The sequence below is a fragment of the Zosterops lateralis genome (genome assembly GCF_965231275.1).
Source record: "Zosterops lateralis genome assembly, chromosome: 1".
NCBI classification, from domain to species: domain Eukaryota; kingdom Metazoa; phylum Chordata; class Aves; order Passeriformes; family Zosteropidae; genus Zosterops; species Zosterops lateralis.
In genome coordinates this window covers 81,018,710-81,040,677 of record NC_139762.1, presented here as the reverse complement: position 1 = coordinate 81,040,677, position 21,968 = coordinate 81,018,710, and the positions used below count along the sequence as shown (strand labels likewise).

At 40.2% G+C, this 21,968-nt stretch overlaps 1 protein-coding gene across 5 annotated transcripts in view; it reads right to left on the bottom strand.

The window, feature by feature from the left end:
* The window catches only part of SEMA5A (semaphorin 5A), a 310,831-nt gene extending 289,164 nt beyond the window's left edge, over positions 1–21,667 (bottom strand). For 2 of the 5 annotated variants that reach the window (XM_083854449.1, XM_083854445.1), the window contains exons 1-2: positions 20,964–21,121; positions 2,734–2,809 (exon numbers count right to left, since the gene is read on the bottom strand). The gene's annotated coding sequence lies outside the window, so the exon portion shown is untranslated. Of the gene's footprint in view, positions 1–2,733; positions 2,810–8,011; positions 8,076–20,803; positions 20,824–20,963; positions 21,122–21,484 lie in introns of those variants that run through there. The other 3 variants (XM_083854446.1, XM_083854447.1, XM_083854439.1) reach the window with 3 other exon arrangements.
* Between the last annotated feature and the right edge of the window lie 301 nt (positions 21,668–21,968).

Genomic DNA, 21,968 nt, shown 5'->3' with positions numbered 1-21,968 from the left:
CAGCAATGACACAGATTACCCCCTGACCATGAAAGCTCTTTGATTTTAATGCAGTTAAGCTACTGAAGTAAACAAACCAATTTGGGTGTTCAACGAGCTCTTTGTCTCATTAAAAATTATTTGACTAGACTACTGGTAAAAGAATATTGCATATGTCCCCAAATTCAATTCACATTCTGTAATCATAGCAGCAATTACATTTGCAAAAAAAAAGTTTAGAAATTAACAGTGGCAGAAAATGGTCAACCTTTCATTAGGAACTTTCATTAGGGATTTTCGTGTGTAACAAAATTAATATTTTCTAATCACCACGGTACAGCAAGCAAGTTTCTGTATGTTCCAAAGAGGCCAATAGCAACTACAGTCACTGGGCAAAAGTTTCAGCAAGTAGTGGCAAATTTGCTGTTCAAAAGCAGACAGCCCTCTACTCCTCCCAAGTAGGCCTCCTGCAAATTGCAGGTCCTTCATCTCTCGAGAACACTGCTGCAGTTTGTCCGGCTGTGTTTGGCACTTCATGTCAAGGCAAGTTTTCCTGCCCTCCCTTGTACAACCAAAGTGAGGAATATTAATGCAGCAAGTTGAATTATCAAGGCTGAGGCATTTTGTTTCTTCATTTAAATATCAGGTGCCCCATAATGACTGGAATTCAGTGTTCCGGCAGCAAATTTGAGTTCACAATACCTCAGTGAGTGTATGGCTACCTTTGTGCTCCACACACATTCAGTGACAGAGAACTACCTCAGAAATCACAGGGAGAACCCAGGCACTTTGGCAGAGCTGAGGGCAAACCTCTGCCCAAAGTGTACTGTGGGCACAGCCTGATGATCACTTCAATTCTTTTGGAAGTGATGCAACAGGACGGTGCCTCAGAGCTATTTACAGTGTGAACACCACCAGCTCTGTGTTAATTCCCACACCGGCCCTGGTCCCTGACAACTGGGAAAGTGGCTGCAGCAGTGGCTGTGAGACCTGGGCCACACCACACCTGCAAGTGCCATTTCACAGCATGGCTCAAGCACCTTCCCTGTGCACCCCACAGCCTTAACACTTCTACTGCTTAGCCAGAAGTGTTACTTTCACAGAGTAGCAACATTTAAAAATTACAAGACCTCATCTAAAGTGGAGCTGACAGCATTGCCATCCTCGGTTTTAGAAAATGTCACCAGACACGTATTTCACAATACATCAAAGATTGCTTTCAAACCTTCAAACAGTTATCAGAGCCTCATTTTTCATCACATTCCTCCCAACAAATTGATACCAGCCTTCCACATCTTATGTCTGAGAACAACCTATCCCTTTCCCACACATCCTGATCAGCCTCTTCACTCTGAACTCACTCCAAATCCATCTCCTAACACTCTGCTACTTCCTGACCACTCCTCTCAACCTTTCTTTTATCCTTCTCACACAATTTTTAGTATCTAATCTACACAGCCACAGCACTGCAACCTGATAGAAACTTGGTAAAACCTGCTTAAATTGAACAAAATGCAATGGTTGGCAGGGAGAATTATTTTCCTTTGGCAGTATGACACATTGAGCATTCAAGAAGTATAATAATAAAGAGAGATTCCAGATCAGGACAAATAATACAGTTCACATACAAATATATCTGATAAGCATTTTAAGCTCCCAGTGTCTCGGGGTACAGGACTTCTACGTAGAAGATGCTACTATCTGGTAAATTCACAGAGGGATAATCTATGAGATGAAAAGCACACAAAAAGTGCCAAAAAGAAACAAAGCTTAGCAAACAGTATTAGTATTTTATTTTCTTTATCAACACGTAATGTAAGGAAGGGTGAGGGAAGAAGTTTCCAGGAATGTGATCCTCAGAACAGATATAATCCATATCAAGAAAGCCAAAGGCTTGCTCTAATTGATGTTATTATATAGCATTTGAAAGCAGATATTTCTCATCACTCCCCGTTTTCACATGTACTCCAAAACATGAGGGAACTTACAATATCCAGACTGTCAAAGTCAGTATTTAACAACTAGAACCATCCAGGTTACTTTTTACCTTATTTCTAATATTCTAATATATCACTTTACTAACTCCTCTGTTGTATTTAATATGCAAAGAAACTTGCAAGGTTCTAATTTAAAATAATCACATATTTCCAGCATAATATCTGTGTGTAGCTTTGGTTCCAAATACAAAGTGAAATATAAGAGAAACATGTTGACTTGCTAATGCATTAAAAAGGAGTTTACATTTTTGCAGTATGATTCTTTTTTAGCTTTTAAGCTTTGTGTCCTACTTTCTGGTCTATTAAAAGATTTCTTTCCTTTTTAATTTAAATTATCTTCTCTTTACCCTTTCTTCATTTCTTAGTTGACAGGATATTATTACTCTTCATGGAGAATGCTCTTAGATAAATAAGACTACTCTAAAGCTGCATTTAATTATTCTCACTCATTTCCTCACCTGAAGCAGTTGGAATGCTATCTACCCTATTCTTTCAAAGGAGCTTCATACATAAATCAAACCTAAAGAAACAAAACCATAGCATTAATTGTTACTGTAAAACGGAACTGAGCTCTGCAAGGAAGCTATAGATACTCAGTCATGAAGTCAGCATGGATGGATTTCTGTGTCACTTCCACTACAACTTTCTTATTTGACCTCTGCAAAACATCCCTCAGTTTAATGCAAAGGACAAAGCAGAAAAGGCACACAGGGTTGTTTTTTTTCTGTTAAGATTTCTTTGTTAAAGCTGTTCTTACCAGTCACAGATGCACCTTCTTATAGCTTCATCTTGAATGATGTTTCCTCAGATAAAAATCTTCTCCAGTCTGTAACCTGTCCACAAAAGTTGAGAAATGTCATTGTTTTCAATTATGTTTTGTAGAAAGTGGGCAAGGGTGATCTGACAGCATCGAGATAACGGAAGAGTTTAGAAGTCAAAAAATGTTGTTAATGATTTCTATGTCTGATAGCTAAAATTGCAATTTTAGCTTCCTAACACAGTCAGGAGGCTGCAAAGAACTCAGTAAGGCACCAGATAAAGAAAAAAAAGCCCCCTACTGCTCAGTCAATAACCACTCTGAAATTATAAAAGCAGAAAGACATGCCATTTTCTGAAGACAGTCCAGGTGTTAATCATACAAGGAAACAGCTTAAGGCATAACTTGCTCTTCTCTCCCTCATCATTTTTCTTTTTTAAATAAAAGCTTGTTTTTCTCCCAGGAGTGTTTACATACACAGCAAAGGCAGTGAGTTCTTACAACACTCACATTTCAAATGTCATTCAAGCTGTTTGTCATCTGTCCTAAAATGTCATGTCATAAAGAGCTAGTCACATTTTCTACTTCTCATGCAAGTCTCCAGTTGTCACCTAAACAAGATGGAGAACTTTCTTCCCCACATCTAAAGCATCTTTGTCTAAAATCAGTGTAAAAACTAACAACAATATGGGAATAATTGTTTCTGTGAAGCCTAAATCCCTTTTATAAAAAGAAATGAACCATCAAAGCCACAGATGTGGCTGTTCAGAAAGAAGAATCAAGGATGCCTTGCCCACGCAGGATGCATTTACTGAGAAGTACAGAAGCTGAGGGGGAAGCAGAGTCCATGAACAAGCTCAGCCTTCAAGAGTTTTCTTTTCACTAGCCACCATCTAGGCAGGCACAACAAGCATTAAAATGGTCCTTTTCCGGGAAAGGGTGGAAGGTGCTGTTGCCTTTTTTGTTCTTTTCTTTTTTTTTTTTTTTTTCCTAGAACATATCTTAGAACATAACCAGAATTTTATAAAAAGGAAGACTGGAGAAATCAAAACTGTTCTGAATTCTTCTATCTTAAATGTGATTTCCAACTGTTTATGTTGCTGTCCAGGTTGACACTGCAACAGCATGGGATTTTTTCCTTTATCAGAGTATTAGAAGCCCATTAGTGCTCAATTTTTTAAAATTATTTTCTAAGTAAATTCACTTAGCTTGGTGAATTGACCTATTTACCCATACAGCACCTTCCACTGAAACAGTCTGAACTCCTTTACAAAAGGTTTAACAAGGAGCTTGTACAACTTAATTTCTCCCCTAGACAGGAGAAAGGCATTATAGGTCCGTATTTTTTTAATCTGTTATTTATATGCCTTTAAAATGGGTATCATGCTAAGAAAATAACTGCAACTTCATTACATCTCATTCAGCATTCAGCTTTCCCAGAATTCATCCTGTACTGAATACTTTCTTAGAGGGCTCTTTCTGGTGCTTGCATTTACACACATACATCAATTTCACTTGGAAAGTAAACCAGATCCCCAGAACTCATTTCTGCTTCTAGCAAATGCACTAAGTTTCATTCTGGCTGCTGCCTTTGTGACACCATTCGCTTTCATGGCTGTAACATTTGCTTCTCCAAGATGCAAATAAGGAGCAGAGATCCTTGTGACACCACACCACACTGCAGGCCCATTAATGACAGGTTTATTTTGGTGGGCAAAAGCTTACTTTTCTTCCTGATTTTTTTTCTTACTAATTGTTCCTACCATAGCAAAGACTTATAATTAAAAAAGCAAACTTACTTAGGCCACTGGGTTTAGGTTTACTGAACACTTCCATTTCCATAAAGACATGATGCATTTGCTATCATTTAAAATTACCTTTATTAAATGCTTTATATGTGCGGGAGTTTTCCCCATCAGCTTTCAAAGCACAAGTACTGCTCAATCTCATCACTGTTTTGAAGCCTGCCATTAATCTACTATGGCAAATAAACAGAATAAGCCTCTGCTCAGAATCTTTGGAGAAATTACACTTCTGTCTTCCCCCTGTATTTGTTGTGTCCCCTTCAGTACACATGAATGGCTTTCTTTACTGTAGTCATGAATATTGCACCTAAAAATCCAGCCTCTTCACCCCGGCATTACCTGAACTCTTACAAGTGAAAGTAATAAAGATATCAGACGTCATCTAAATTAAGAATGAATTATTTCTTTTGTCAGTCAAGAAGATGTTGGAATACTCACAAGTATTCAATCTGACAAGGAATTGCTGTAGAAAAAAAGCCTGTGACCAAAGCAATAAAGATCTGCAGATGAATCTGAAAATGTGAAGCAGCAGTCTCTCACCTTACTTTAAGGCCGTGTTAAAAAGTCAGAAGTCTATTTATAAGCTCCAAAATACTAAGTAATACCCTCTGAATTAAAAAAAAAAATATGATCACATATAGTTCAAATATAAAAAATAAAGGAAACCATCTTTTTCCTAAGTGTTTGTCCTCTAGGAGAATATTTATATACACATAGAGTTCTGTCGTCTCTCTCCCACACCCTGCCCACACACATACAGACATCTATAGAGGGAGTGAGAAACATATGCTCTTGTTACCCTATCTGAAAACAAACACAATAACTAACACCTGTAGTCAGTAATTATGTCATAGGAAAATTCTATCTTATTTCTACAGGTCATTCCAGTGGGTTTTAAAGAAACCTGCTGTCCACAGTCATTAAAAATCCTATGTCCTGCTATTGTTCCAGAAGCAGGAAGAAGAATGCAGAATAATGGAACGAAAAGGTCAGTACAGACTTTCCCCATATGATACTCATCAGAACCTAGTGTAATTTGAATAAATATTCAAGTAATTAATCAAACCATAATACCCTAGCTCTGTTTCTCCTCAAGCTTTACATCCCCCTAATGCAGGGATAGAACTTTTCTTCGAGCTTATTTGGCCAAACTCTACGGGAATGCTACAAGCAAATCAGAATAATCTGAAATAAATCACACTCAAACCTGCCAACTGGCTGCATGTTTATATATATTATCAGAAAGAAGTCAGGATCTACTAATACTCCCAGCTGAAGTCAGCTGGAATTGTGCCACTGACTTCCATTCATGCAGAACCATGATGCTAAACATCTCTGGCTAAGGCTTTGTTTTAATTCCTACGAAACACGTTTCACATTTTGATGCCATATAAAGACCAGCAGTAATAACAGAAAGGTAGCCTTGCATAAAACCATAAAATGTTTAAAATAAGTATGTTGAGACCTGCTTGAATAACAGAGGGTGCTGAATACAATTTAGTGCTTGTGACCACCTGCAGTACTAGATCCAGGATACAATGCTAATTTTAGATTTCTGGATGAATGCCAACTGTAGGATATGCTATTTTTACTAAGTTCTGACATGTCTGTCCAATGGCACATCTCCATTTCTGAAGTGGTACTGAGAGGCTATTAGAGCTTCCAGTTACCACTTGGCTCAAAACTGCAAACTATGAGTCCTTTCACCAAACTGTTCTTTACATTCTGATTGACTTTACACAATAGAACTTACAAATAAAACCAAAATAAGTACCTAAAAGCAGTATAACTAAAAAATATCCTCCTTCCCCTAAACCCTCTCATCAAAATAAAAAATAACAGGGTTTTTTTTTAATTTATTATTCCAATTTTCATTTCAATGCACAGAAAAAAGATACAGAAATAGCCTTCTCCTTCTAGGCAGACTCTCCCAGGGGTCAAAATAGAATCAAAAATGTAACAAAAAGCCCATGCTGACACGTGTATTACTGTATATCACACAACAACATGGATTTTGGGGGCCACCATTCATCCAGTTTCAATTTAGACCTGTAAGGCATGAAATACATTGAACAATTCAGATTTACGTATGTTTTTTGGTTGGTTTTTTTTGTTGTTTGTTTGTGGTTTTTTTTAACATATGAATACAGAGATTTTTTTTTTCCCAAGAAGGTATTTTTTATCAAAGTTATAGGGTCAGCAAGTTTGGAATGAGCTTTAGCAGGATAAGATTTCTATGCTTCTACTCACATGGGCTTCTTCCCTCTCCTGCCATTTTTCAGCAGGTAGACTGAGAGTGTTCTGAGAAATGCCTTCCATTATGACAGATTTAATACATATTTAATAATAGAGACTTAAATATGGGCATGGTATTTGGCATGCATCCTGAAGCAAACCATACAAGTCTTCTGCCACTCTCCAGTGAGGACAACACAGTAGTCAGGGAGAAATGTCAGCCAGAAATAGTTACATGAAGCATAAACTCCCCTGAGAATGAAAAGGTCTTTATTTATTAAATAAAATGCAAATCTTTAATTCTAATACTTCTGATCTGTTTTTGTGGATTTTCTCAGGTATGCTTAATTAAACCCACTCATCAACACCAACTTTATTCAAAAGAGCAATTAATGACTATGGCACAGAAGCAGCTTAGCCCTGGAGGAGTCCCTGACATTTGTTCATAGTGAAGACTGTTCATTAATTGCTCCCCTCATTCTAAGCCTCTAAATGATGTTTTTGACACAATGCTAGAAGTCATTGTGACTTATTTCTCAAGCTAGCAACATCTGCATTATGTTAGGTTAATAAAACTACCTTTAAAAGGTTTTCAAGAAGATATTTAAAGACACGGGGGAAAAGGAAAGTCTGGATGTGCTGACAGTGGAATAAAGAAGCTACATTGAATTTTTTACTATTATCCCAGAGTACACTTTGTATTACAGATAATTTAAACAAATATTTTGTGTTCCATATTGACCACAATAAATAGAACTTGGGCAGAAGTCCATTATGATTTTCTAACCTATTTCACCTGTGTTCCCACACCAAACTAAGCATTAATATTTCATGGGTCTTCTGATGATCATAAGTTCTCAGACAATGAAAAGATTGGCTTTTTGATGTCTTTTGCAAAGCATTACATTTTTATTTTTCCAAAAATAAAAGATAGAGAGTGAAAAGTCTGGGTTATGAAGTGAACACACTAAACCAAAGACCTCTGTCCAAGACATAAAACAAAGTTGTTATCATCTCAATCTGAGTGCATGCTTTAATTAATGGGATGGCTTTACTGATCTCTTTTGGGTTCCAGAAACCAGGATGCATTTTATAAGTTTGAAAAATTAACTTGTCTATTTCCATAACACATCTATGGGATCAAATAATCCACATTAGACTTCTACTGCAAAACAGATTAAAATTCACAAAAGAAACGCAAAACAAATAAAAAAAACAAGGTACATGGAAGTTCATACCTGAAGAACAGCTGAAAGCCCTGTAGATCCAAAGATCTTCAACATGCAAATAAGAACAGTGTCCACCCTCAGAGCTGGTGACATTACTTCAATTAACCTGACCCAGTTTTCCAACTTGGAATTCAGTTTCTGTAGTTCCTATTATATAACAAGTCCTCCTGTCTGTCAATTATTTACATCAACACGAGCATGAAGTTTCACACAGTTACGTGTGTGAAAAACTCCGTGTTAAGCATTCATTAGCTAATTGTTCATTAGCTAATTCATTAGCTAATACCTCTAAGCACTTAAGAAAAGCAGTGCAGTAGCACTGGATTTGGTTAGCTGGAACCTTGGTTTTTGATCTAGCCCAAAAGGAGCCTGATGCTGTAGCAGTCAGGGTGAGACTAAGGTAGCACTATGTCCTCACTGGGGTGCCAGGTATGTAGTGCTGGAGAGAAAGGAAAAAGGCTTTCACAGTTTTGCAGTTGCCCATCTACTAGCTCCCACTACACTGTTCTCCTATGGCACACAGGCTCTGGTTTCCTCTGAAGCCTTCTATTCCCACACACCCAAAACATCCAATCCCACCTGTTATTTCTACCAGCTGTTTCTCCCCTCTTGCCCACCACCTACATCACTATCTTTGCTCCTTGAAAAAACCCCACCCACCTACACAACAGTAGTTGCCCTTCTCTGTCCTGAGCTTCAGGACACAAAGCAGCAGGAAAAAACTGACAGCTCTATGAATGCCAGCAGGCTCCTGGCAGCCCAAGCACCCTGCTTGCTCAGAGTTCAGTGACAGCAATACACTCAGCTGGGCGACAGGAATGCAGGAAAGGTGACCTGCATGTCTGAGATGTGATAGCAGCAACAGGACATTTGGCAACCTCCTGATGGCAACCTTCAGCGTGCTCACAGACACAATTTCCCCTGCTGGGACACAGTCTTGGCTGACTCACTGCTGAGGGAAAGCAGAGAAGAGTAATTCCACCTAGTTACAAAATTCACAACAGGTTCTTATTGTTGATGGATTAGGCAGAAAGGGATCAGCTAACTCCACCAGCACTGCTAGAGAATCATTTGTTCATTAATACATTTACACACACTTAACTCAGAAGCAGAATGCAAGAGTACCCCAGCCTGCCTTACACCTTAGGCATTGTCCTGCACAGGACAGATATAGCAGAAGTGAGCCAAATTACTAAATAGTAAAGCAAGAGACAGTCTGATTTGGCTTTACCTTAAAATGTCCACACAGCAAAAATGAACTCAGCAGAACATAAGAGCTCATTTTATTAGCATTGCTAATCTGAAATGTAGATAGCAAACAGTGTAGAACTTTTATTTCAATTTTTTTTTAATGAAGTAGTGCAAAATGTCAACCCTCAATATTCCACCCCTCTTCGTCACCATTAAGCAACCTAACCTTTAATTAAGGGCCCTACAAAAGCAACATATTACTGCACATTATCTGAAATACCATACGAGGACCTATTGATGCCACTTTCAGAACTACGGCTGCAGCTTAAGGTAGCAAAACCTGAAGAATTTAGAAATTAAAACATAATAACTGCAGTTAAACCTTACAGAACACAGACTTAATCACAGCCTGTAGAAAGAGGGTATGGCAAGATATACCAGCAAATCAGAGGCAAACCGTGGAGAAATATTTGCACTTGCAAAGCGTTCATCAGCTTTCAGAAAAGTATATTAAAACTTCAAGTGTCTGCGTACATGTGTGTATTGTAATTATCCTGTCCATGTTTCTGGTTCATCTAAATTAACACAACTTCATAATTTACAAAAAATTCTTCTGATTTAATTGTATTTTCTGAATCCAGATAAATCACTTAATCACATCTGGGTTTAAAAGATCCAGTGGGATCTTTTAAATTAATCATAAAAGATTAATTCAAATGACATTTCTTTTATTAACTTTTTTTCACTCTCCAGCAAAGGTTGCTGCATTTATCCCTGCAGTCCAGCTTGCCAGACTAAAGTTAAAAAGATTATGAATTTTGGATATTACACAATCAATATTTGATACCAATATTTCTTTGTTCTTCAAAGAGATGAGCTCTTCAGAGCTGAAAATAGAACTATCAGCTATGAGAACAGTGTTCTTATCTATGTTTCACTTCACTTTGTCTTTGGAACAATCTTGTGCACTAACCACTGGACTGAAGCTGGTAAGTTCTTCCCAGCAGAAAGGCCTGCCTGTTCTTGCACTATTATTCTGTGGGGTACTACAGCATTAATTTGACTATACAAATGAAGAGATTATTACCTATTATCTAAGCCAGTGCCACTACTTGACAAACTGGAACAGACTGTAAAAATGTCATGAATGCACGTGTGTAGACAGGGGAGAAAAAAGGCTACCTGCAAGCAAGCACCCCTACAAATATGTGTAAGAACTGTAAGGTGAGGTTAATTTTGACCATTCACAGAGTAAACCAGAAAGCATTTACAAATTCTGTTTGAAAGTGTTCATTAGGAAATTAAAAGTGTCACAGATAAATTTTACTTTATTATGAATCTTTTGAATTATAGATAAGCTTTACTGCCAGGAGGGAACATTACTATGAACCAGTTATCTGGATAGAATAATTCTGGTCACTGAGCCCCACCCAACAATTTCTACACAGAAATTATTGCTCAAATGAGTTCTGTCTAGCACAACATTCATTTAATTCATATACATTTGTCACACATTACTAAAGTACCTATCAACACTGTAGTTTTACTATAGAGATGTGTCATACTTCATTTTCCTTTGATGGGTCAGAACCTTGAGCAAATGGAACATGTCACCTACAGGTTACAGGCAGCTGCCTGTAACAGAAATGCCAGAGGAAGGCAATTAGCTTGTGTCTCCAGCTTTCTTTATGCCACAGTGCATAAGACACCAGAATCATTAAACCACAAATGATTAGGTTTGGAAGGGACCTTAAAGATCATAGAATCATTAAGATTGGAAAATACCTCCAAGATCATTGACTCCAATATTTGATGGAACACCCCCTCATCTACTAAACCACAGCACTAACTGTCACATCCAGTCGCATCTTGAACACTTTCAGAAACTGTGACACCACCATTTCCCTAGACAGCCCATTCCGATGTCTAATTAGTCTGTCTTTTAGTGAAGAAATTATTCCCGATGTCGGACCCAAACCTCCCTTGGCCCATCTTGAGGCCACTTCCTCTTGCCCTGCTGCTAGTTGCCTGGGACAAAAGGCCAACCTCTACCTTGCTACAACCTTCTTTCAAGGTAGATCATCTAGTCCCAAACCCCCTGCCATAGCCAGAGAACCTTCCACTAGACCAGGATACTCAGAGCCGCATCCAGACTGGTCTTGAGCACCCCCAGAGACTGGAAGTTCACAATCTCTCTGGGCAGTCTGTTCCAGTGCCTCAACACTCTCACTCACAGCAGAGAATTTCTTTCTAATAGCTAATCTAAATCTGCTCTCCTTTAGCTTAAGGGTATTCCCCCTTGTCCAGTCACTGCATTCCCTTGCAAAGAGTCCCTCTTCAGCTTTCTTTTAGGCCCCTTTTAGTTATTGTGGGGTGCCACAAGGTCTCCCAAGAGCCTTCTCTTCTCCAGGCTAAACAGCTCCAAGTCTCTTAGTCCTCACAGGAGAGGTGCTCCAGCTCTGCTCTCCTCTGGACTCATTCCAACAGGTCTGGAAACATTAGAAACTTGGCAAGATTTAGCAGTAAATCTTTCAGGACTTACTGAAGTAGAACTTTAGGCAAGGAAGGTTGAAAGAAAACATAGTTCAGAGATGATATTTAATTACAAACTACAGAGCCTACAAAATCTTTTCTATAGGACTGCAAGTATGAAAATATTTCTCATACTTCTGGCAGTAATATCTTACCATTTCAATGATTCTGCATGTTGACTTGCATCCTCCACTTCCCATGCTGAGCTACAGTGGAATGCACTGGGAGTGATCTTACCAGACAAAACCAATTCCATCCATAGATGTATTGGGGCAAGGATGCTATATTTCCATTCATTTTTGAGCAGCTAGGTATACCCCCAGAAAAACTGTATAATGGAAAGTTGATTCAACAGCTTCCTCTGTTGATGAGTTCCTGGGACCAACATGTAAATGTTGTCTAGAAAAAATGGATTCATTACCCAGTGTGCAACAAGCCAATAGTTATACACTCAAGAGAGATATTACTTATTTATTTCAGAGTTGCACAAACCTGGTTGCTCAGTGATATTACACAAATCAAGCATGCCAACTATCGAAACTTTTTACTATTTATACATGTTAGCAAACAAAAGAATTAGTGTTCATCGTCTACAAGTTACATAATTTTCTTATTAATTAGTATTCTATTGGTAAATGATTCTCTTGTTTCCCAAGCTAATTAGTCCCATGCTCAATGTTTCTGTTCGAGTCACTGGGTTTCTTGGGTCAGTGGTCCATGAGTTGGTGGCTGTAATCTGCCCCTGCCAGAATTACCTTTTACCCAGACAGAGCTGATTTCAGCACAGTTGCTGAGTTGGCTTTGTTAGTTTCTTCATTGTCTTGGGAGTTCTGCCAGATGTCTTCATGACCCTTAAATTCTACATTCTGTGTGTTCACTATCAATGGTGGACATCCTTCCCCCCAAGCTTTGTTAACCTCCCACTAGGTCTGAGATCATTGAAGCACGTCCAGCCCTAAACCTTAACAAGGCAATTCTACCAACAAGTAATTTGTTCTTCTAACACCTGGACATGACTTGGAGTTTGCTTGTTAGCTGCTCTCTGTTTCATGGGTTAAATCTCCCTTCTGGTTGATTAGGCTTAAAAGTATACAAAGATGAAACATCAACAAATGTTCTTTCTTAAGAAAATTTTAGGTATTCCACATTTGGCAACATAAAGACTACAGTTATAAGCTGAAATTGTGTTTAAATGTGAATCTTGGGAATTACTGTGGCAAAAAGAAGCCAAATTAAACATTTCAGAAGAAGAAACGACTAGTTTATGTATCAGTTGCCATTGCTAAAACTGAAGAGATTATCTTCTGCTCATCACTTTCTCTCTAGTCAGCTGCCTGACAGAGCAATTCCAAACTCCTTTCAGTCATAGTATGACACGTAAACTTGAACAATATAATACTAATTCTTGTCCTTACCACTCAGTCACAAAAGTAAGGCTCCTATGAGCATTCCAGTCCACACAACCCTAATGTTTTTAGGACAAGTAATACAACTATGGAAGTAAACTCAGATGCCACAATGAAGCCAAAGGTTATGGTTTTTTTCTGTTCCTAATGTTTTGGGATGAAAAGTGGCATTAGAAGTACCTAAAAGACAACACTAATGATATTCAGGAACAGGGTTTTTTTCGAAAACTGATCATTCCAATAATCTATAGATATTAATATAAACACAGAAACACTATTATTCAAATGAAGATTCATTTGTAGAAATAAGGTTTTATGTGGAAGTAAGAACGTGCAACACATGCAAAATCTCTTGTAAGGCTTGGAAAGCTTTAGTCCCCAAATACTCCAGAAGGGAGACGTCATAAAGCAACACTTTTCACAATGTAGAAAGGGGCAAGAGAAGACAAGTAACCAGTGACTTGGCAAGAAGCAAACTAAAGCTGCTATTTAAAATCAGAAATCTCTAGATCCTCAGGTTTCATCTGTAATCAGGTTCTCTGGACTATATCTACAGCTACAGATACATCTTTGAAGGTGTCAGGGTGTGCACAGAGCTGGGAACAGGCCTGGTGTCAACTGGTCCACTTATTTTGAATGCCATTTCCAAAATTTTCAGTGTTGGCATCGTTAGAAATTTGGGGCTTATAAAAAAGATCAAGGTTGATGAGAGTAGCAGGGGGGAAAAAACCAAACCTCCTGTTTAAATTACTTTTTTCAGGGAAATGCTAAATCCCAAAAATAAACAAACACATGAAATTATAAATCAGGTCTGGTTTATACAGAATTCACAGTAAATCTGAAAGGTAACTTAAGCACATGAATTGTTCCTCACAAACAAATGGAGCTCCCTATATTTCCAGTTAAACAAGTCCTAGATTTCCTATATTTCTTCTTATTAAAATATTAGTGTTAGGCCTCCACAGCAAACTAGTTCTTTTTTTAGCCTTCTCATAAAAAGAAACAATTACAACACACCAGCTCTACAAGTGAAGCTGAAGGACAAGCTTTGTCAACAGTCATCCTATAAAAAGACTAATGTGTCCTTTTCCCAAGAGGCAGACAGCCACTGCCAGCAATGAGTTCATGGGGGTACTCTAAGAAAAATAACATGTTTGCTTGAGTTATTTTAAGAGCACTTTATGATTATGGGTTTGAGAGAAAAATATAAAGACTCAAGTTAAATATCAGAATTAAGTGTTTACCTCTAGTTCAAGATTATTTTTCTTCTAACTTCGATACTGATCTCACTGGCCTTCAGATTAAATAAATTTGCAAAACAATCTCCCCTGACAGTTATAGATAAGTGAGCAAAAATGGAATTTTCTAATCAAAGCTACTTGCAAATTCACTTAAAGAAAGAATACTGGAGGAAAAAATCAAGTTCCTCCACTCATACCATTAATTTAATTTAAAACAATAGACAACCATGGCAAAAAGAATAGCAACTCAGTTCTAGAGCCCCAAACTCTTTTTGCTGTTGTTGGTAATTACACTCATGGGTTTGTTGGGGTTTTTTTGTAACCAGCCATTAAAGCATGATGCTCAGAGTTCACTGGGTTGCCTTCTATATTAAAGATTTAACTAATGCTTAGGTAAAGGTTCTTACACTACTCACTTAGGACAGCAACAGAAGATAAACTGGAAAATCCAGTAGCTTTCTTGGACAATTCAAGAAAGTCTGTAAACTCTGACCAAGCCTTACAAACAAAATTACATCATCTAGACAAGTCTCCAGAGCCCAGGGTAGCAGCATTTTCAGACTTCTACCCACATACATCAAGAGAAGTTCTTCTTCCCACAAAGACCAACTTTACCTCTTGTGTGTCTCTAGAACTGTACACATGAACTCATGCTCCTGGCACATAAATGTAGAAAGGTTTTGTGGCTTTCTACTATCAATTCCAACAGCATGTATCAGGATCCATTATCATTTTTCAGTAGAGTAAGGTCTGGCAGACAAGCTCTGGAAGACTGAACTTCAGTATTTAACAGATTAATCCCCTGAATTTCCCCACTTCTGACACACTCAAGGGCAGTGCAATGAGGCATTGCCTCTCAGGTACCTCACTCCTCAGGAGGTGAGTTTAGACTGCTGGTGAAAACAGGCATATAGCTGTGCCTCAGTCCATTTGCAGCCTCCACAAGAGAGTTTGCTGCATATTATAAAGCTGACATAGCAAAAAACTCTCTGGTTACACTCTAAAACACCGAAGCAACATCTTCCACATTTCATTGTTATTTGAGGGACCAATCAGAATTTTATTCTGCACACATAATCCTCCTCTCCCCTCCTTCCTCACCTGACAAGAGTCATTGCACACCTGCAGTTACATTGAAATCAGTGCCTGTGGAGCCTGGGATCTGTGGCCATGGGTACTTCAAAGGCAAAGTTTTAAGATCATCACTTTCCTAACACTGTTTACACTGTGATTCCACATGAATAGCTACACTGGCACAACTAAAAGGAGCCAATAGCCAATGGACTGACACAGTCCCAGGATTTCCAAAGTGGACAACAAACTACAACAGCACTCTCTGACTCTCTGATGCATTCTCCAGCATTCTCCATCTATGTCTGCCTGCCTTTGGGAATCACGGCATACCATGGTGTTCAGGTCACAAAGAGAAGTTGCTAATAGTGGACTGGAATTAAGGGGGCTTTCTGGTTGGTTGGGTTTTTCTGAAGTATATTACGAAGTGAGAGCCAGGGCATGGATTTATAGGGTCAGAAAAAAATCACAACAAACAACAGTACCAACATCATCTTTAGCAACTTCAGCATCACAGCTGATCAGGATCATAGGAGTCATTAGGATCTTGGCCTACCCCAGGCTGACACACCTTGAAGAGCAGTATCAGAAAGCTATCCAAAGCTGAAATTCTATCTTTTGGCTAAGCTAGGAGCTCCATTTTGCAGCATTGGGTAATATAACATCTGACACTAGTAACAATTTTGTGTACATACTGTCTCCTAGATATTTCAGTATCATTGCTTAGGTTTAAAAAGCAAAAAGGAAAATCATGCACTGGAGCATGAGAAGCAGCTGAAATTTGGACTACAAACACACAGTTTATATGACAAAAACTAAGAAAGCAACCACATATCTCTATTGCTAGTTCAGAATAAGAAATCAAGCAAGACCATCAAGAGAAAAGTCCATCAGCAACTGAACTCATGTTAAGCAATGTAACAGCCCAATGACTGTGGATAATTTCTTTTCACAGTCTTCATCTTTGACCAGGACTTAGTAAAGAAGCCCTAAAACTCTGCCAGACATTGAGAGACACAAAGCAATACACATGACCTGTCTTTCTGTAATTGGCAAAGCCAAGAGTTTTTCCTCAAGTAAAAGTCCATTTCCTTATCAAACAAGGTCAACAGAAATCATTTCATCCTGTACATTTTCTCCCACAAGGTCATTTCAGCCATGGTCCTACTGTGACCTTCATAACTAGGGGGAGTTGCCAATGCATATTTTAGTGGGTTTCCAGTGAAAGTAGGACACAGAAACGACACAGATGGGGAAAAAACATGTAGAAACAGTGAAAGAAAAATGCAACAGGAATTCCTGAAGAGACTATATTCTGAAGAAAACACAGTAAAGAACAACTGCCTAATAACTTTTAAAACTACAAACAAATACTTATTCTCATGCCTTTGTCTGTAGAGTCCACCAGTAACATAATTGGCTGATTCAGCAGTAAAATTATGTGGGTCAGAAGAACAGGGCCCAAAATTATTAAAATATTATCTCCCTAGCTACAGAGGCCTTATAGTTAACTTTATATTAAGCATTCCTGATCCCCAGTTAAATCTAAGTCTAACAAGGAAGCACATTTCAATAGCATTCTGAGTTTCAACTAGACTAGCAATTCAGAGAAGGACAACAGCACCAAAGACAGCAGTTCAATTTTGAAATTTGGAGAGAGGTGGGGAAAAGAATTGGGAAAATCAATGCAATTCACAGTACAGCCCATTTCTTCAGCCCACATTCACATTATAAGCCAATCCTGCAGCCATCACACGTTCTCTAATTCATTCATCACACATATTTAGTAATGCCTAAGAATGTATCCCACTATTACACAGAGAGAAAATAGTAAAAGGCTGCATTTCAGCCTTTTCAAAGTTATAATTTCTCTGAGCTTCTCCTAAACCAAACAAATACTGCAAAATGGATGCCTGTTGCTATTCATCTAGCAAGGGATTAAAAAATCAGAATATTGTATAACAAAGATTCAGAGCCACTCAATCAACATCCCCTAAACGAAACTGATCTCCATTAGTGAGGTTGGTAACCATTAAAAGATTGACCAGTTCTGTCAGAAATTAAGATCCAACAATTGTAAGAAACACTAGAGCTCAGGGATATACCCTGATTTTAGAAAGAAAAAATGGAAAAGGAATGAAAAGCTGGCTATCATGCATGAAATTTCATAACTCAGATAAGCTAATTGGAGATAAGTCTGGAAATGATAGCACAGCTAAAAGGCTACGCAGCATTTAAACTTTCTGAACAAGTAATTCAAACTGCTGGCAAAAAAAAATTGAAGAGATAAGATTCAACAGTTGAATTAAACTCAAGAGTTTCACTGCAAAGTGCAGGCTATGTATCAACCCCAGTTTTCTGCTACTATCACTGACAAACATCAGCTTTTTGTGAGTTGCCTGACTTTCTAATATATACTGGGACACTTGGAAATTTCTTCCAAACTCCATCTCCACAGAAATTAATTTTATTAATATGTTTATGTATGGAGATAAAGAGTTCATACTATACAGCAGACAATTGGATTGCATCAAAGTTCCCCAAGGAAACACAAATTTGCTAACAGATGCATGAACAAATCCACTAAATGACAAAAGATTTGCATGCTTCATACTTTGGAATATACATTCTAGGAAAAAAAAAAAAATCAAGAGAACACTAATTAGACTGCACTTTGGGGATCATTAACTTGGTTTACATTTGCTACCTTCCTGACAAATGTTAACCAAATGTGCTATAGTTAGATGCAAACTGGCAAATTTCTTAAATAAATCCTGGGACATATTTATAAAGAAAACTGAAATAAAAGCCCCAACTTTTTTTTTCCCTTTCTTTTTTCTTTTTTTTTTTTTTCTTTTTTTTTTTTTTTTTTTTTCTTGAAAATCATTTGCCATTTTAGCAACAAGAGATTTAGCAAACCATACCTGAAGTGCACAGCTTGGGCTGTGGCATTCCCCAGGTGTCTGTAAGAACTGCAGATAGCAGAGTGCCACCTGCCTTTCACGGGTCACAGCTGCAATGCTGCAGCCTGGAAATTAAATCCAGCCTACTGCCAATAGTTGCCAAACATACCTCAAAAGGGTCAGTTTGAAAAATGTTTATGATGTTTGACAAAAACAGGAAAAAAAAAAAAAAAAAAAAACACCAAACAGAAAGCCCCAAGAACTTGTTATTTTGAAGCAGCTACAGCTTTGCAAAACACATTAGGAGAGAAGGAACATATAGGCTGTAACGCAACACTGTTTCCAAATTGGAATGCATACACATGCCAGAATGGATAAAAGGATTATAATAAAGAGAAACAGACTGATTAACAATAATAAGGAGAACTCTGCATTGACAAGAATGCCCATTAAACATTTCCATAAAATGATGTTAGAGAAAAAGAGAAGCTCCTCAGTGCTGCTTCCTATAATTATGGCCAAAGCAATAGTAATTCATCTCAGGAGCCATAGTAACTTCAGAACACACATTACTAAACATCAAGAGCATATAAAAATTTTATAAACCAGATGTTAAATCTAAAGCTAAATTGTATTTCATTGCTATTCAGAAGTCCATCATCACAACATACTAACCAATCACTAGATACTGCTTTGCATGAAGTAGCACAGTATCAGATTTCACACACCCTCCTCCCCACTATCAACAGATAGCACTGCTAGTACACACCTACTATCAACTGATAGTAGTATCAGCAATCCACTTACGTGTCCCACAGCACAGAAATCAGACCCAGCCAACACTGCTGATAAAGCTGTTGCAGACCAGAGGGCAGAAATGGGTCTTGCTGCTCCTGCTCACCCCAGGAGCTCAGCTGCTCCCTTGGCTGAATTCCTGCATGCAACCTCTAACACAAAAGCCAAAATTTGCAGGAGAGTTATATTGTGTTTCTGCAGTTCATAGATTGTAGTGTACAGTTACTCCCTGAAAAGTAATGAACTTCATTCATTGAAAATCCTGTATTTATACAAGACTATATCAACAGAAGTCAGAATCCACGTGGGTTCCCTAAGTAGCTGGGGGAAAGAAAGTGAAAAACAAACGACCACACAACTCTTTCTTCTGAAAACTGCAGCAATACACAGTTACCACCCTCCGCATCTCTGCCCAGCAGGAAATGAGTACAACAAACCTACTACAACCACGTTTATGGATCATTACAAAGTGCACAGGCACTCCTACTACCTGTAAGTATTTTATGAAAACAGCACTAGTTAAAGATTAAAAGAAATGAGACACTTCAGATATTAATGCCTTCAGCTTTTTCAACCAAAACAAATCTGTTACAGCATCCTGAGAAATAAGCAGTACAGCTCAGAAACCAGTGTTTACACTGCTTAGTTCAAAACAACCTCTCGAGCAGAGAAGTAAACTGCCACACTCCAGAGCAAAACCTTAGCTCTCAGCAGGACTCCTCACAGCTGTTCAGCATTAAAATGAGAAAATGAGATGAATTCGTTAGTAAATGTAATAAAGTTATATTATTGGTACCTGCTGGAGAGAAAGGTGGGAACACAGCACAAAAACCAGAAATCCACAAACATCTTTCACTACACTAAGCAAAGGCCATACCTCAGCCTTTCAAGGCAGCAATACACTTTTGATTGACTATGTGTTATATATATGACAACACCAAGTTCAACAATTCTAAGTCAAACTTTACTGAACTGAGTCAGCCTTATATAACAACCAGGAGACGTTCAAACTTCTAGAAGTAAGATTTGAGTGCAATTTCCACTATGAAAAGTAATCTACTTTACATCACTCTAGCTGGGCTAGCATCACATCAGGCTTTTACAGCAAAATTCAAACCAAGAGTGGTGGTCAGCTTTCAGAAAGTAAGACCTTCAGATGCACTACCATAGGGCTCCTGGAACATGCTATCACTATAACTTCAACAACATGTTTTAGTCTTGGGATGTTTTTCACAGCTGTAATCTTGAAAATTCTGACCACCTTCACAGGACTGCATGTGCCTGCACACACAGACCTCTCCTGCCCACAGTCCGGTTTGCTGAAGGAGCAGATGCACTGACAGCTCCCCCCAGGAATAATCCCGGGCAGATTATCATTGTGTCAATCTACAGTGCACGCTCAGCATCTGGAACGATACAACAAACCTTAATAGTTGTCATTTATCTGGCAAGCAATCCTCACAGAACGATAGACGTTTACAACTGACTGAGGTGTTTCCATCCGCATCCTTGCGGAATGGTGAACTCTAACTCCCCAATTCAGAAAGTGCCGAAATGCAGTCACGCCGCAGACCGAAGACAGTCCAGTTAAACAGAACAGGGAGCACAAAAACACATCGGGGGTTCAAATCTTACCACGCCAACATCCCACTGAAAACCCACGTTTCTCAGACAACCGCCGGTGCCTTTCACGCCACTTCTACGCTCACCAGAAGATGAGCCTGAGCAAACTTCACTTGCTGAAGTGTGACAAAACCCTCCGAAAGGTTCTGGAGCCAGCGGCTGCCTCTCGGCACCCGGGGGGCTCAGGCACAGCACGCACCTCGCTCTGCTGGGCGAGCAGGCGCTCCCGCGGGCGAGGGCGGCGCGGGGGTCCCGCTGCCCGGTGCCGGCCCCTCTGGAGATGCGGCTCCCTCTCAGTCTGTTTCTTCTGGTCCCGAGCAAACAGCGCTGCCTTCGAGGAGAAGGGCCGCCCGTTCTGAGAGGCGCGGTGGACTTTCGGGGGTGGGGCCGGGCAGTGCCCGAGCCGGGCTCGGAGCTCCGGCAGCGCTCCCGGCACCGGGGCCGGCGGTAGCGGCTCCTCCTCGCTGCCGGCTCCCCCTGCCGGCTCCCCCTGCCGGCTCCCCCCGCACCGCTCCCGCCCGGCCCCCGGCCCGCCCGGCCCCCAGCCCCCCGGGGCGCCCGGCGGACACCGGGGCGCGGCCCCGCGGGGCGCAGCGAATCACGGGCAGAGCGGCCGGGAGCGCGCAGTGCCCGCGGAGCTCCGAGAGCGCCGCCCGCAGCCCGAGCCCGGCGCGGAGAGCAGAGCAGAGCAGAGGAGAGGAGAGGGCGGGCAGGGGTTACCTGGAGGCGCCGCGGGTGCTGGCCGCAGGCAGGCGGGCGGGCAGGGAGGCAGATGTGCGGGCGGGGGCCGCTGCCCGCTCTCCGCCTCACGCCGCCATGGCCGCGCTCCGCTCCGCTCCCCTCGCTCGCTCGCTCGCACCAAGTTTGCGGCGCGGCAGCTGCGCCTCGCGCGCCCGCCCGACACAGCGCCCGCCCGACACAGCGCCCGCCGCGGGGGCGGAGCAGCCGAAGCCGCCCGGCCCCGCCGATCCGGTGCGATGCTAATGGTGCGGTGCCGTGCGGGGCTCGGCCGGTCCCGCAGCCGGCGCTGCCCCGGGCTGGGGCGATCCCGCATTGCTCCCTGCCCTCCCCGCGCTCCCCCCTCCGGGCCAGCTGAGAAGTTACAACTGGTTCAAATATTTGTCCTTGGGGTTTGGGGTTTTGTTTTATTTTGATTTCCTTTTATTCCTTAATCACCGCAGCTCACAAAAACATGACCTGAGGC